Source organism: Zophobas morio, unplaced genomic scaffold, assembly GCF_036711695.1.
Source record: "Zophobas morio isolate AGI-343-1 ecotype UQ-CSIRO unplaced genomic scaffold, CSIRO_AGI_Zmor_V1 ptg000029l, whole genome shotgun sequence".
Lineage (NCBI taxonomy): Eukaryota > Metazoa > Arthropoda > Insecta > Coleoptera > Tenebrionidae > Zophobas > Zophobas morio.
Window position 1 is genome coordinate 5,850,065 of NW_026972134.1, and position 9,304 is coordinate 5,859,368.

Below are 9,304 nucleotides of genomic sequence, written 5' to 3' on the forward strand. Positions count from 1 at the left end.
TCCCTCGCTGTCGGAAACTTGACGACTGCATGCCTATTGTGTTTTTTTCTCATTACATTTTTGTAGTGGGAATTTAAAAAAAAATTGCGATGACGTCATCAACATTTTTGCAAGGACACGTATATCAGTTGGGATAGATGTAGTATAATACTAAGAATAAAATTATTATATTCTCAAATTTCGGGAAAATGAATTGGGTCGTTTTGAATATTGATTTGTAATAATCAATAAAATAACGAAACAATTTACTCACGTATACGTATCAGAGGCAACTGAAAATCGTGTATGTATAAACATTCTTAATTTAAGATGACAGGCGTAACAGCATACGTGAGAGTCAAACAGAGAAACTGTAAATAAAACGACCATCGGTTTTATTGCTTCGACTTCCGCAACATTGGGTTTTATTTTAATTCTTGACGGTGAAATTCACAATTGGTTGATTATAAACATGTCTATTTCACATTCGCGGAACCAAGTGAGCGCATAAAACAAATGCAGGTCTGTAATGTTAAAGTCCATGTAAATAAGCGTGCTACCCTTATGTTTCAACCGAGTTTTTCCTTTAACAAATTTTGTGTCTACCAAATTGGGTTGGTTGGGGTGTAATACTAATAATAAGTGTTGCCTTTAATTTAATCAATAAAATAAATTGACTTCATTAATTTTTTTGAACCACCTCTTAAGAAAATCTAAAAAATATGAATGGAATGATAAATCACAAGTACAAACTCATCATATTTTGTACATTTTAGATACGATTTATTCGGCAAACTTTTGAGCTGACGTCATCAGTTTTTTGTAAAAGATAACCAAATATATTTTGACTAAAAATTTATTATTCTCTTTATAACCTTAAAACATCTGCAAGATTTCAAAGCATTCGGTTTTGTAGTTCCTGATTAAATCAATAAAATAAATTTACGCATTCATTAATTTTTTTGAGTCACCCTGTATATGCAAATCGAAAAAATTTGAATGGAATGATTAATCACAAGAAGAGACGCACCATATTTTGTACATTTTAGATAGGATTTATTCAGCAAAATTTTGTGGTGACATCATAAATTTTTTAGGGGGGACGACCAAATACGTTTTGATCAAAAATTTACCATGCTTATGATAATTTTAAAATATCTTCAAGATTTCGAAGCATTCGGTTTTGTAGTTCCTGAGTAAATCAGTAAAATAAATTTACGCTTTCATTTATTTTCTTGAATCACCCTGTATATGCAAATCCAAAAAATATGAGTGGAGTGATAGATCACAAGTACAGACTGATCATATTTTGTACATTTTAGATATGATTTATTCGGCAAATTTTCGAGCTGACGTCATCAAGTTTTTGGAGGGGATAAGCAAATATATTTTGACTAAACATTTATTATGCTCTTTATAACCTTAAAACATCTGCAAGATGTCAGAGCATTCCGTTTTGTAGTTCCTGATTAAATCAATAAAATATATTTACGCATTCATTAATTTTTTTGAGTCACTCTGTATATGCAAATCCAAAAAATATGAATGGAGTGATAAATGACAAGTACAGGCTCATCATATTTTGTACATTTTAGATATGATTTATTCAGCAAACTTTCGAGCTGACGTCATCAAGTTTTTGGAGGGGATAAGCAAATATATTTTGACTAAACATTTATTATGCTCTTTATGACCTTAAAACATCTGCAAGATTTCAGAGCATTCGGTTTTGTAGTTCCTGATTAAATCAATAAAATATATTTACGCATTCATTAATTTTTTTGAGTCAGCCTGTATATGCAAATCCAAAAAATATGAATGGAGTGATAGATCACAAGTACAGACTCATCATATTTTGTACATTTTAGATATGATTTATTCCACAAACTTTTGAGCTGACGTCATCAAGTTTTTGGAGGGGATAACCAAATATATTTTGACTAAAGATTTATGATGCTCTTTAGAGCCTTAAAACATCTGCAACATTTCAAAACATTCGGGTTAGCAGATTCAAAATTAAATTGCAAAATGTTGTTTTATAATTTTGATTTTTTTCCAAAAATCTGGACGTTTCGGGTGAAAAGTCGATTCAGAGTTGTAAACTACATGTGTAGGACTATGTTATTTTATACAATTGAAAACCCATTTACTATGTACAATTTTGAAGTGACGTCATCGCATTAGTGGTGGGGATGATTAGACAAATTTTGGTTAGCGTTTTACAATCTACATGATATTCTTAATATAACAAAATTTCACAACAATCGGTCGAGTACTTTCGGAGATTATCTGTCTAATAAAAATCCGGGACGGCAGACGGACAGACGGACAGACGGACGGACAGACGGACAGACGGACGGACAGACGGACGGACATACGGACGAACAGACGGACGGACAGACGGACAGACGGACAGACGGACAGACGGACAGACGGACAGACAGACGGAAATGGGAGACCTATTTCTTCGTCTTCTAGGGGTCATGAAAGATCGAGAAAACGTAAAAGTAGAGAGTCGGCCGACGGACTCGATTACAATACTTCCTTTGCTTACGCTCGGGAAGTAAAAACGTAAAAATTTCTCCACTTCATGATGTTATAATTCTAGTTTGTTTGTAATGTGATAACTTGTTGTGTTTGTAAGGAAAGTACTTTTTCTTTCTACATAATGTTTATGGTATTTTAAAGTATTTTACTATAAAATAAAGTTGTTAAGTACTGAGATAAAAAGTGGAGGTTAGATGGACACAAAATTCGTAAAGGCGCCTAATTTGAACATCTGGTTTTTCATCTGAAATTGGAGCGATTCAATTTAAGGCAAGTCGCCACGTTTGGCTCTTGTGGTGTGTTCAATCATATTCAGAATGTAATATTTCCAGTATTAACAGATTTATTGTTATGAAATTTTAAATATAATTTGTCCGTGACTTGTAGGATAAAACGCAATAATTGATTATCATCTTTTTCAAAATTTTAGTGAAATTTAAGTCAATACCTTAGTTATTTATGAAAATTTCGGGACGCAATTTTCATCACTGTTTTCAAATTACAAAACTATATGACTGTTTCTTCTTCTTTTCAGTGACAAAAAAGTCGACAATGTTTTCCCTAGAATTTATACAGTTTTGTAAACTGAAAACAGTGGTAAAAACCGCGTTCCAAAATTTCCGTAATAAATGGAGACTTTTGATTTTTAAAGATATGATGCAAAATTTTTACTAAAATTAAAAAAAAGCAATAAGTCTGTTAATAATAGAGATATTTCATTCTGAAAATGTATTAAAAATACCACGAGCCAAAAGGCAGCCTTTTAAGAAATTAGAAATCTTCTTCATTTCCAGAATGTCCAAAAGAGGAAAGTACGGGCTTTGGATTCAGTAGGATCTTGAAACGGCTGTCGAAGCCTAATGGACTGGTGGGGTCGGGGTTAATGAGTGCCAAAGAAGATTTGCAGTGCCGAAAGGGATTTTAAAGAGACACTTAAACCACGAAAATAAAGTAGCCAACAATATCAAGAAAGTCATGGGGCGATCTACTACATTTACCAAAAATCAAGCAGAAGAATTACCAAATTATCTTCCACAATTTGAAGAGAACCTGTAGGATTTAACCATTGCAGGTGTCAGGAAGCTGCTTTCGAATGGGCGGATAAAAATAAAGTTCCCCACCATTTTAACCTTGAAAAAAAAGTGGTTGTCAAAAAATAGTTCTCTGGATTTATGAAAAGAAATCCCAAACTATCTTTACGCCAGCCAGAGTCAACTTTTGCTCGGGCAAAAGGTTTTAATAAAAAGGAGTCATGGAATTTTTTGATATTTTAGAGCAACTTGTAGATGAATCAGGTTGTGGAAATGACTAACACCAGGTAGGGTTTCTCTATAGTTTATTTACACATTCGAATATCTTACACGTGGAACAGGAGACGATACCAGTCTTCTTCGTTTCGATGTCGGCGGCAGAAGAGAGTACTTGCCGTACTCGCGCCTCCTTGTGTCCCCAGTTGGTCTCTGCGTCGGCGCCAAGTTCACCAATCACGAGTGGTGTTCGGTGAGCATATTGAGTTGCCTACTCGTAGGCGAGAGGAAGTAGTACGTGTGCGTTGTGTTGCCTACATCAACATCACAGCAACGCCACATACCCCCCCCCAAGTAACGGGTGACAGCTGTCAAAACGGCTGTCAGTTGTCATTCTCTGAAACGTGCGGGGAGTGTTGACCTGCGGCCTGACCTGGTAGTTTGAGTAACTTCCTGTGTTCGTACTGGGGATGGAGCCGGTGGTGGTTCTGGTTCTTGGAGAATAAAAGCGGGTTTTACTCTGTCGATATTCACTGTTGTTTCCCTACCGCCTACATTGACCTTTATTATCTTAGCAGTACGAGACAGAACAAGGTGTGGACCGGTGTAGGGCTGTTGGAGCGGTCTTCGCACGGTGTCGTCTCTTAGGAAAACATGGCTACATTTACTGAGCTCTGTGTGGACGAAGGTGCTTTGCCTAATGTGGTGCGACGCTGGAGTTGGGCGAAGTTTCCTCATGTGGTCCCGTAGTTTTTCTACAAAAGTAGTGGGTTCTACGGATCTGTCGATATTGCTGAAAAAGAATTCGCCTGGGACTTTCAGTTGCGTTCCGTAGGTCAGCTCTGCTGGTGAGTGTCCGATGTCTTCTTTGATGGCTGTACGTAACCCTAATAATACTGTAGGTAGAACGTCTAGCCAACTTTCCGCTTCATGGCACATGATGGCTGCCTTCATGGTTCGATGCCATCTCTCGATAAGGCCGTTGCTCTGGGGCCTATATGGCGTCGTCCGAGAGCGCTGAATGCCCAAAATTTTCGCCAAGGCATTCATGGTGGATGCTTCAAATTGTCGCCCTTGGTCGGTTGTAATTTGTCTTGGGCAACCGAATCTTGAAATCCATGTTTCGTAGAATGTCTTGGCGACTGTCTCTGCGGTCATGTCGGTCATGGGTGCGATCTCTGGCCACCTGGTGAAACGGTCAGACATAGTGAGGCAATACCTGTAGCTTTGAGAGGGAGGTAGCGGACCTACTATGTCGATGTGCACATGTTGGAACCGTTCTGTGACGTCATCGAAATGCTGTAATGGGGCTTTGGTGTGTCGGCCAACTTTGGATCGCTGGCAAGGGATGCAGCTTCGTGCCCACTTCATTATGTGACTCTCCATAAATGGCCACACAAATCGCTTCTTGATGAGCTTACTGGTCGCTCGGCCGCTGGGGTGTGAGAGGTTGTGAAATCCTTCAAAAATTACTTTTCTCGAATCTTGTGGAACGTATGGTCTGACCACCCCCGTTGACGTGTCACACCAGATAGCCTTCTGGCCGGCCTGTGGGGTGAGTTTTTCTAACTGCAGGCTTGTTGTATCAGAGTTTAAAAGTGTTTTTAGTTCGGCGTCTTTTTCTTGTTCCTTGGCTAAGTCGTCGGTGTCAATGAACGTAGGAATTGTGATTTCATTGACCCTTGAAAGTGTGTCTGCAACTGTGTTTTGTTCACCTGAAATGTGGATAATGTTGGTAGAAAACTGGCCGATGAAATCTAGCTGCCTGACTTGTCTTGGGGATGCTTTGCCTGCTTTCTGCTGAAACGCGTAGACGAGGGGTTTGTGGTCGGTGAGTATGCAAAAGTCTCTGCCTTCCACCATGTGCCTGAAGAATTTTATGGTTTCGTAGACTGCAAGCAGCTCACGATCGTATGCGCTGTAGTTGCGCTGCTCCTTGCTAAGTTTTCTGGAGAAGAAACCTAAAGGTTGCCAGGTCCCATTGGAGTGCTGCTCTAGTACGCCCCCGATTGCGTAATCAGAAGCATCGGTGATAATTCTGAGCGGCAGATTTTCGGCGGGATGTGCCAGAAGCGCGGCGTTGGCTAACTCTGTCTTGCACGTTTCAAAAGCAGCTTCAGCTTCCTCTGTCCATTCGACTATTGTTTTGTCATTCTTCCGCGCGCTGTTCAGATATTGGTGAAGTGGTGTTTGGGTCTGGGCTGCGTGGGGAATGAAACGTCGGTAGAAGTTGATCATGCCAAGGAACCGTCGCAGATCTTGAACTGTCTTTGGTTTGGGGAATTCGCGGATTGCACTGACCGACGTCTCAAGTGGTTTGGTTCCACTCCCGGAAATCGTATGTCCTAAATATTTCACTTCGGCTTCACCAAACACGCACTTGGTCGGGTTAATCACTATGTGATGCTCCCGTAACCGAGAAAATAACATTTTTAGATGTTCGACGTGCTCTGCTTCATCTCGGGAGAACACTAAGATGTCGTCTATATACACATAGCAGAAATCAAGGTCACTTATTAGAGAGTTCAGGTGTCTTTGGAAAGTCTGCGCGGCATTACGTAGTCCGAACGTCATAACTGTAAACTCGAAGAGCCCAAACGGAGTGCACACGGCTGTTTTAGGAATGTCTTCTTCAGCCACGGGAATTTGATGGTATGCGCGCACTAGGTCTATGGTGGAGAACACACTCTTACCCTCGAGTCTGTAGGTGAAGTCCTGTATATGAGGGATGGGGTAGCTGTCAGGCACTGTCACGTTGTTTAGGCGCCTATAGTCGCCACATGGACGCCATTCACCAGGGAGTTTCTTTGGGACAAGGTGAAGCGGACTAGCCCAGGGGCTCTTGGATGGTCGGTACCAGCCCTGTTCCATCATGTATTGGAATTCGGCTTTCGCCACTCTCAACTTCTCGGGTGCAAGCCTGCGGGGAGCTTCTGCGACCGGGGGACCTCTGGTGATGATGTGGTGGAACACGTTGCCCCTGTGCTTCGTTCCAGGTGGCGGTGGGCGTGTAATTTCTGCGAAATCCGCTAGCAGTGCGTGATATGGCGTCGTCTTGGCCACTGTCGTGATCTGAGGCGATTTGCATATAGCCAGGGTTCCGCGAGTTGATAAGAGGATGGCTGCGTCTACGAGGCGTCGGTTGCGGAGATCAGGTAGGAGGTTGTGATGCCTCAGGAAGTCTGCTCCGATGATGGGTTTGCCTACGTCTGCCACTATAAATACCCACTTGAACGGACGTTTCAACTTGAGATCAAGGAACATTAGCTTTTGGCCGTAGGTTCTGATCGCGCTGTCGTTGGCCGCGAAGAGCGTTGTCTCAGCTGGGCTGAGATGTTGTCTGCCTGAGAACAATCTCTTGGGTAACACGGAAACTTCTGCCCCCGTGTCGATTAAATATCGGGTACCTGATTTTGGGTCGGTGATGAAGAGGCGTTGTGTTTGCGCTGCGTCGTGGACCACCTCAATCGTCGACGGCGCCTCTAGTTTGACGGCCTTTTGTAGTCACAGGGTTTGGCGCATCTTCTGGCGTTTGCTCCAAACCGATTGTGATAATAGCAGATATTATCGTCCTGCGGATTCGACCTTGACCTAAATTTGGCGCGATTCCAGTTTTCGCCTTGCCCATGGCGCCTTCTGTCGTCTGCGAGTTGGTTTACTGTGGTCGATAAAGTTACGAACTGCTTCTGCAGTGCCGTAATGGCGGCAGCCATTCCATCTTCTTGCGCCGGTGTAACGGTTTGAGAGGCGTGCGCGGAGGTACCGCGATTTAGGGCACCAATATTTGCTGTGATGGCGCTGGTATGGTGGATTTCGGTCAATTTGTCCGCTATGGTCGCCATTTTGTCCAGCGTTTCTTTATCGTTTGCGGCGAGGATCATCTGTAGTTGTGGGGGTAAACGCTGCAACCACAGAGTCTTGAGGACGTCACCGCTGATCCCCTTACCCGCTAGGGCTTCCATTTCTCTTAGTAGTTGTGACGGCTGCTTGTCCTCTAACTCTATTTCGTACATGAGCTTCCGTAGTCGTTTTTCGGGGGTGTCTGCATAGGCGGCGATCAATCTGGATTTTATGCTTTCGTACTTTGTCTCTTCTGTTGGGGGGTTGGCGACCAAATCGGCAACCGGTTGGAGCGTCGCGCAGTCTAAGGCGGTTACTACGGTCCAGTACTTGGTCTGGTCGGACCTGATTCTCGCGCAATTAAATTGGGCTTCGACTTGTGCAAACCAAAGCACCGGGTCTCGCTGCCAGAATGTCGGTAGCTTCAGATTTGAACCACTTCTTACCTCATCAAGGGCTTGTTTGTTGGAGATGGTAGCCAGTTGTGTCTGGAACTGGCAAATTACTTCTTGTTGTTCCTGCAGTTTCTTTTGCATTTCTTCCATGGTGCTAGCTCTTCCTATTTTCTTTCCGGGGTCACCAATGTGGAAATGACTAACACCAGGTAGGGTTTCTCTATAGTTTATTTACACATTCGAATATCTTACACGTGGAACAGGAGACGATACCAGTCTTCTTCGTTTCGATGTCGGCGGCAGAAGAGAGTACTTGCCGTACTCGCGCCTCCTTGTGTCCCCAGTTGGTCTCTGCGTCGGCGCCAGGTTCACCAATCACGAGTGGTGTTCGGTGAGCATATTGAGTTGCCTACTCGTAGGCGAGAGGAAGTAGTACGTGTGCGTTGTGTTGCCTACATCAACATCACAGCAACGCCACAAGGTTATAGTACGCGGTAAAAGACAGGTTGGGGGAATCACTAGTGGAGAAAGAGAGTGCTTTTTAGGGTATGGTGCTGCGTAAATGCAGCAGGCCTTTACATTATACCCATGATCATTTTTAAAAGAAAGCGAGTTGCTCCATAACTAGGAATTGGAACTCCTCCAGGTAGTATTTGCGAAATTTCTGACAATGGATATATTAATTCGGAGCTTTTTGTTGTGTGGTTAAAACACTTTCATTCAATAGTTAAATCCAGTCCTAAGAAACCCGTCTTGTTTTTATTTGATGGACATTGTATGCACGGCAAAAATTTAGAGGTTTTGCAGTTTACAAAAGAAAATAATATCCATTTGCTCCAGTTGTCAGGTCAAGCTACCCATCGACTTCAGCCTTTAGATGCGGGTTTCTTTAAAATTGTAGGGTAGATCTTAGTTAGGTTGGTATTGTACGTTGGTACTGTTGACAGTTGGTTGGGAAATGGAATAAAGAGACAAGCATGGCGAAAGACGCCGTAACGGATATTTATTAATACCTGGTCCCCTGCAAAGCCAACCACCACATGGTGTCAGGTGTCGAAAGATACAGTAAAAAGTGTTAAAGATACACAGTAAACTTGTACCGACGTGTTTTTCAGTAAAACATCGCTGAGACATCGTTAAATAACGAGGTAAACACAATGGCGACCGTTGAAGAACTACAACAACAAGTGGCTCAGTTACAGCAAGCTCTACAAAGATTAGAGAGTAGGCCTCAACACAGTAACGCCGAAAATGCAACTAATAATAGCACCATCATTAACACAGTGCCTACACCAG